This window comes from Otolemur garnettii, unplaced genomic scaffold, assembly GCF_000181295.1.
Source record: "Otolemur garnettii isolate 467f Iridium unplaced genomic scaffold, OtoGar3 scaffold00114, whole genome shotgun sequence".
In the NCBI taxonomy this organism is placed as follows: Eukaryota; Metazoa; Chordata; class Mammalia; order Primates; family Galagidae; genus Otolemur; species Otolemur garnettii.
Genome location: NW_003852509.1, coordinates 2861718 through 2870226, shown reverse-complemented (window position 1 = coordinate 2870226; position 8509 = coordinate 2861718). Strand labels below are relative to the sequence as shown.

Genomic DNA, 8509 nt, shown 5'->3' with positions numbered 1-8509 from the left:
TCCCCCAGGCCACCACACGGGCAGTGCAGAAGGCACAGGTGGTGACAGTCGCCCAAGCCACCACACAGGCAGCTCAGAAGGCACGGGTGGTGACATTCCTCCAGGCCACCGCAAGGGCAGTGCAGAAGGCACGGGTGGTGAGGGTCCCCCAGGCCACCACACGGGCAGCTCAGAAGGCCCGGGTGGTGACGGTCCCCCAGGCCACCACACGGGCAGTGCAGAAGGCACGGTGGTGACGGTCCCCCAGGCCACCACACGGGCAGTGCAGAAGGCACTAGCCCTCCCACACCTCCCTCCTGCTTGTCAGCTCACTGCCTGAGCTCCTTGGGTGCTATCAGTCCCCATAAATATAAGAGCCAATTCCTTGTAAGCCTTGGTATTTACACATTCAAGTAAAGAGACTTATGCATTTGTCTCTGGTACACGATGGGGATTAGGGACCCTGTCCTCTGCCTCCTCCCCAACCCCCACACGGGGAAATCCATGTGTAACTTTTGACTCCCTGTAGACTTAACAACTAAGTTACCAGAGGCCTCACCAATAACATAAACCGTTGTTTAACATGTAAATAGACTGGTATCTATTTTACATGTATTTTATGTGTTCATGACACACCTAACTTTTTCCTAATTATCATTTTATATATACACACATATATATATATGTACATGTTTCTAGGGTTTCTGGTTCATCTGTGAGTTTTTTTTTTTTCAATTGTCCCAAATCTTCAAAAACTCTTTCAATATATTTATTTTCAAAAATTCATGCCTAAGCAGAGCCATGCAGTTCAAACCTATATTGGTGGTGGTGGAATGTTTACACCTACATGATAGATACACACACACATATGTATGTGTACACACACACACACATATGTATGGGTGCACACACACACACACAACCAGCTGCTTTCTTTCTCTGGAGAAGCCAACTAACAGCATCCAGGGACAGGCAGACGGGGTAAGGGTTAGAGACAATTAATGTACCATCTTTGGCTTGAACAGAGTAGCCCACGAGCGACCCTGCGTGGTGGTGTTTTCACGTCACTGACATTCAGACGGCTGCACTAGAGATGATCACAGGAATTGTCCTTTGGGACTGTCCTCAGTCACCAATGTCTAGTGCATCTGGTCCTCTCAGCATGGCCGTCACCCAGTCCTCACTCCTCCTGACTCACTCTCTCCTGTGGCCAGTGAATATTCTGACATGCCCAGGGATCCACCCCACAGAGCCCCTGATTCCCCACATTATCTTACATCTTCTCGGTAACATTCTGTGATGGTTTGTGTTTGGGGGGCATCTACCACCCTCCAGCCTTCCAACAGACCTCTGATGTAGGAATTCGGATGCCTTGGCTCACACCTAATGTGAAGCTATGAAGAGGTAGGGCCCTCAGGAAGCGACAGGTCACAAGGGTGCTGCTCTCATAAATGGGGATATTGTGCTTAGGAGAGAAGTTGAAGGGGTTTCCTGCCACCTTCTGTCATGCGGGGACCCAGCCAGAGGCATCATCTCTGAAGCAGGGAGCAGCCTTCACTGAATCTGCAGGTGCCTTGACCTGGGACACTTCCCAATCTCCACAACTATGAGGCACAAATTCCAATTATTTGTAAATCACCAGTCTAAGGTACTTTTTGTAGCATCCCAGAAAGTCTAAGGTAAGCACTTTCCCTGTGCGTTTTACTAGGTCATCAGGCAGAAATGTGTGTGGAGGGAACTTGTAAACTTTGGGGCCTTCCTCCCAGCAGCCTGGCTTGGGAACCAGCAAGTAAGTGCAGGCAGCCGCCTGGCTCAGAGACCATCAGGAGGCTCCTGGTGTCGACTCCACTCCCAGGTGGAGGACAAGAGTTGGGGCGATTGAATCCCCTCCAAGGAAGGGCTGTGCAGACGGTGCTTGGCTGCAGACAGCTCCCTCACCCAGGGTCACTCTGGACACAGAAGCCCAAGGGGAGGCCACTGGGACTGTGATCTCGGTGTGTGGGGCTGTGCAGACAGTGCTCGGCTGCAGACAGCTCCCTCACCCAGGGTCACTCTGGACACAGAAGCCCAAGGGAAGGCCACTGGGACTGTGACCTCGGTGTGTGGCACCTGGTGGTGACTGAGGCTCTGAGGACCTTCCTCCTCAAGAGGGGGCCCCAAAGGACCCACCCACAGTCACCCATTATATTTCTTCTTTCCTTCACTGACTCTTCATTCATTTTTTCCCTCCTCCTTATCTCTGTGCTGTGGTGAGAAACAAAATAGGAAAAGGGAAACGAGACCTAGACCCTGCTCCCGCTGCCGCAGTCCAGCCGGCTGCAGCTCGTCCGCCCCGTCAGATCCCCCCAGGACGATGTTTTCATTTGACACGGCCAATGCCGTGGTGTGTGTCTGCCATCGTCCCACTTCCTGGCACTGAAATAGCTTTGTGTCGAAGTCACTCAGGAGGGAGCAGATGAATGCACAATAAATAATGAACAGGGGAATCAATGGGAGATAATAAAGAACATAAAATTCAAAGCAAATGTCACCCACCATAACAGACAAAAAAAACAGAACTCAATCCACTCAGAAAATACAAAGAAAAACTGAGTAGAGTAGCCTTCGGGGTGCCATGAAGGTATCTGAGTACACAGGACCTCTCAGAGCCAGATGAGCTAAGGAACTCTGTAAGTTTGCAAATGAGTGTTGGAAGCTCCATAAAGCTAAATTTCCAACTGGGATATTGTTACTTATATATTTATTATTTTTCAATAAGATGGCATTATACTGCTGTAGACCATCTGCTCCACTGAGTTCTAATTTGTTTCAAGTTATGAGGTTCTCTTATTAGGTAGCTTAGATTCCCGGAGGTGCTGTGCAGGAAGGGAAAGTGAGCTGTGCGTCCTCCACCCACCACTGTCCGGATCTTTCCTGTCCTCAACCCTCTGGGGCTCCTCTTTTTCTCTGTCCAGATTCCTCCTCCTCCTCCTTCTCCCTCCACCTTCCCTCCAAGCTGGGTAGGGAGATTTCCATTTGCAAAGAAAGGCAAGAGGGGAGAGAAGCTGGACTGTAGCTTCAGAAACTCAGAGAAATTCTTCCAATGGCTAACACTTTACATGAATTAGTGTTAGCTGTTTATTCTCAAACCTTAGAGTGAACGCCAGAAAGCCCTTGTGATTGACAAAAATGTAGACTCTTGTGTCTAATCTCAGGGCTCCTAAAACACAACCTTTGAAGCTTGGCCTTCAAGCTTCATTTTCCCAGAGTAGTTACCCAGTTTTTGTTTTGAGCTGGTTTTGTTTTTTTCTGTCCTTAGTTTTGTCGTGTTAGCAGATGACGGCATTCTGTACATGGTAAAATTAGACTTGAGTCTCCCTGGTCTAACTTGGCTGAGATGATAGCTAACTTTGCTCAGTGATTCAGATTCAACAACTTCAAATAGATTGCAGTTACCAGGGGCTGGGGCAGGTGAAGGGGAGATGAGGGTCAGAGGATACATGATTTTGTTAGACAGGAAGAATGAAATCATAGTGTCTAGTAACCATACAACTTATGAACTACAGTGAGTAAACTGGTATCTTCTACTTGAAAACTGAGATTTAATTTTAAGTGTTCTCACAACAAATAAACAAGTATATGGTAAAAATAAACAAAATTCTCAAACAAACAATAGCCTCAAATTCTTGATGGTTATAATAGAATAATCCTTAGAAATTCTTAGAATTGCAATGATTGGCTACCAATGGTTAGATAATATAAATGCATAAAATGTAAGGATATAAGATATATAAATGAATCTATTGAACTCTCTTGTTGTTAGAAATGTTTTTGCTCTTGAAACATTCTTGTTCTCTAATGTAATATATTTTACAATACCTTTCTATTAAATTTGATAAGCAATTATATTCCATAAGCTATTGAGTCAGTAGTTCTCAACCTCCAGGTCATGACCCCCAAATAATGAAAATACATTGCAGCATTAGGAAGGTTGAGAACCACTGTATTAAGTGTTTTATATTTGTATTCTAATTTTGTATTGTCACAGAAAATATTATTTTTTTAAAACGTCATTATTTATGTTAGGTTATTCTTATGTTGAGGGAAATGAAATTATTCAGACGTTTTTAAGGCTGGTGGGTATTTTGGATAGTTTTATGTCTCCTTTATTATTGGAAAATAAAAATTATACTTTTCTTGAATCATCTCAGACTATTGTCAGTATTTTTTCATTTTTAAGAGAAAAATTAACCTTTTGCATGTACACCTTCAGGAACTTTGTCTGCTTACATTCTTTCACTTATTCCAGAACTTCATTTTCTTTAACCTACGAGCATATTTTATGAATTGCTTTCAAATATTAAAATTTAGGATTGCATTTAAAATTTTCAATTGCTTCCTTAGTAGTTACATATACACACCCCCATTGTTTAACTTTTCTTCATTAAAATTTTATCACGGCTTACACTGAGAAAGAGTCATCAAATTTTCAGATCAATACATATTTAAATTAAAAAAATCTATTTATCAATGTACTTCCAACATTAGACATTGTTAATGTCATTAAATTCCTAAGTATTGAGTCGACTTCTTTTTCTCTGTTTATTATTAATGTATAGTTCATACCAACAGACAGCAAACATTAACATAAACATATGTTCTTACTATGGCTCTCAGCAAAGAGCATGGGGCCACTTCCCTGTCGAAAATATGAGCCTCAATATCTGCCCCAAACTCATCACCTCTAAATCATGGTTGTCATTGTTTTCTCTTGTGTATAATCACCTTTTTCTTTTCTTCTTGTTTAACCCAATTATTATACAAGGGTATTGTTCCTTTCCCACCTTGATAAACTAAGACAAAGCAATCATTTTTTTAAAAGGCACACAAGCCTACTAAGTGATGTGCAAAAACTTTTCGTATCCACCTTCCTCTTACAACTAGTAATGTTTCTTTCCTGTCCTGTGGGCTGGGGGAAGGAGATTCTTCAAAGAACAGTTTCTATTTCCGTCTCTTCCCAGCCGCTCCTGAATCTGGTCAGCTGCGCCTTCTTTGTTGCTAATCATTTGATCAGTCTCCATTCTCCACCTAACTGGGATATGGTCAACTATGTCCTCCTCAAAGCCCTTTCTGCCCTGAGCTTCCTGAGTTTCCCCATCTTGGTTTTCCTCCCAGTTCCTTCCTTGTTCACAGGCTGACTGTTGCCATCTGAAAATTTAATATTTATTCCATATAGTTAAACTCCATTGATCACGTATCTAATAGAAGTATGGTGACCATCTAATAAAACATTACCATTACTCTATTACTGCATCATTGATAAGAGTTGTAAATTTAAAAAAATGCAAAATACTCAGCATATACCCTATTTAATTCCACCAAAATGTTATAATTATTACCAAAATGTTATACTATTACTACAGAACGGACACAGGGACGTTAAAATCTCCAACTGTTGTAGTGCAGGAAGATATCACTGCACTGTTCATATCCTTTAGGGTTTTCTTATAAATTGAGGAGCATTTAGGTAGGGCACATAGGTGTTAATTATTGAAATCTCTTCATGTTGAGTGTTTCCCTTGACAAATATGTAGTGCCCATCCTTGTCTTTCCTTATCTTTGTTGGTTTGAATCCTATTGTATCTGCAAATAAAACTGCAACCCCTGCTTTATTCTGACTTCCATTTACCTGTATTACAGATGTCCATTCCTTCACTCTGAGTCTTTTTTTATCTTTTGAGGAAGGATGAATCTCTCATAAGCAACAGATACCTGGCCTGAGTTTTTGTATCCTGTGAGCCGCCAACCTGTGCACCAGAATGTTTTTGCAGCCCGATTCACAATAGCCAAGTCCTGGAAGCAGCCTAAATGCTCATCAACCCATGAATGGATAAACAAATTGTGGTCTATGGATACCATGGAATACTATGCAGCCATAAAAGAGGGAGACTTTACATCTTTTATGTTTGCCTGGATGGAGCTGGAACATACTCTTTTTAGCAAAATATCTCAAAAAATTGAACGAAAAGTATCCAAAAGCATCCAATGTACTCAACACTATTATGAAACCAATATATAAACACTCACACATCCATATGAATGATAAAACACAAAGACAATCCAGAAAGAAAGAAGGGAGAGGGGAGGCGGAGGGCAAGTGGAAGGAGGGTATTTGGCAGGATCTCACCTCATGTACGAACTCAAGGGTACATTTCAAAACAACTAAGAGTATGTTATAGATGTCTTACCACAAAAACAAGTAAGTGAGAGGATGATTATGTTAATTAGTTTGATTTAAGCATTACACATTATATATAAAATCATCACATTGTACCCCCAATGTATACAGTTATGATTTACTAAAACTTAAGTTGTATAATGTAAAACAAAATAGAATACAGGAAAAAAAAAAGATTTATACTATTACTACAGCCATTTACAAAAATCTCGAGGTACAAAGAGGTTAAATACTTTAATACAGGTCACACAGCTTGAAGTGGTAGAGCTGTTACTGGACCTGGGGAACCCTCATTCTAGAACCTGATGGCTGCATCACAGGCAATGTTGTAATAAATTACACTCCTTATTTTAACCACATTTTACATGTGAAAATTTTTCTTTGTATAAAGAGCTTATTATTTCATTTTATGATGTAATACTTAAATAATCATATATTACTAAACATCTTCTTATTGTGCTAAATTTGTTAAGTTTAGAATTGATTAATCAAATCTTTAAACATTTAAGAAGTCTAAATGAACTAGTATGGTAGCGCTTACACATGGATTAAATATCTATTGATATCAATCCTACTATAATGAAAGATATACACTGTATTACATAGCATTGTTTTTTTAATTTTTCATGAAATTTATAATCGTAGTAGTACATAAAATTATAGAAAATTTTGGAAATACTAAATATAATAAAGAAAACTAACTGAATAACCCCCTCATCTGGACATAACCACGGAGAATTTTTATGAACTGATTTTCAATTCCACATGTTACGCCTACATAGAAGTTGATAGGGTTACTAAGGTAGACACATGCATATGATATTTATAGAATAATTTTTTTTTTTTTTTTGCAGTTTTTGGCTGGTGCTGGGTTTGAACCTGCCATCTCCAGCATATGGGGCCAGTGCCCTACTCCTTTGAGCCACAGGCACCACCCTTTATAGAATAATTTTATTAAAAAAATCTTAATGGTTATTCTCTTTTATGAACTCTTTGAGCATTTTTTTCCTAAAATACTTTTAATGGGTTGGTATAATACATGTAATTACGTTACTACGAGTAGCTTTTTTTTCTCCCCTTTTGCAATTGTATATAATACCAAACACCCATCTCACTCCCCTCAGTTTCAGAAAATTAATTGATAGAGTTAGGATTTTTTTAGTCTAGGGCATTTATCCACTGTGCTGAATTGATTTCTAAAAACGTTGTGCCAGTTCACCACACTAGTTGTGTACAAGAATATTTTAACTAAAGTACCTTTGACAACATTAAGTTTTAGCAGATAAGAGAAGCTGCAGTCATTTCGGTAGATAAAAGAACAATGTTTTGGGGCTGAGTAGCACTCCACTGTGCTTCCTTAGTCACCTGTGAAGTGATGGAAACTGAGGTTGGCGCTACAACTTTGCAATTCTGAGTTGTGCTGCGAGAGCCACTCCAGTGTCTTTGTTATAAAATGATACCTTTTCCTTTGGGCAGATACCCTGCAATGGGAACCAAGGATGGGGAGGATGGGATAAAACAGACCTATTGGGTAAAACTAACACTACCCTGGTGAAACAGTCCCTGACTTAAGCATTATACAAGGCATCCATGTCTAAAAAAAAAGGGTACCCCCTTAATATTTGGAAATAAATTAAATAAAAACAAAATTCTTACTAACTTGGTAGTTAAAAAGAGCTATCTCATTTTTAATTTCACTTAAAATAATGCATTTCTTGGCTTATTCTTTGAGCTAAATCTTACCATTGTTCTCTCATGGTCCATAAAGTCTAAACATGATCATTGTGTGTGTGTGTGTTTTTTTTAAGGTCCTTTGACTGCATCTTCCATTGTAAGTGTGCGTGCAGGCATTTCTGGTTTTTTTTTTTTAATTATTTTTTATATGTCTTTCAATAGGAACCTTTGACAAACATTGACAGCCATGTGTTAGTAACTAGATTGCCAAGTTTTATCTGTAACCTTGAATCAGTCAATGTTCTTTCCTTGGTCAGGGAAATCATCCTTTTGACTAATTTGAAGTCAATATTTAACTCATGAATAGTTATAGGTGTTTATTTTCTATGCTTGACAATGTTGGCAGTTTATTTATTTATTATTATTAAATCATAGCTGTGTACATTAGTGCAGTCATGGGGTACAACGTGCTGGTTTTATATACAATTTGAAATATTTTCATCAAACTGGTTAACACAGCCTTCACGGCATTTTCATAGTTATTATGTTAAGACATTTATATTTTACCCCTAGTAAATTTCACATGTACCCTTGTAAGATACATGGTAGAGTGTTGGCAGTTTTTTTTTTTTTTTTTTT

At 39.6% G+C, this 8509-nt stretch overlaps 1 protein-coding gene across 1 annotated transcript in view; it reads right to left on the bottom strand.

Annotated features, from left to right (window-relative positions):
• The window catches only part of CSMD1 (CUB and Sushi multiple domains 1), a 1810668-nt gene that overhangs the window by 648309 nt on the left and 1153850 nt on the right, over positions 1-8509 (bottom strand). The window lies entirely within an intron of this gene.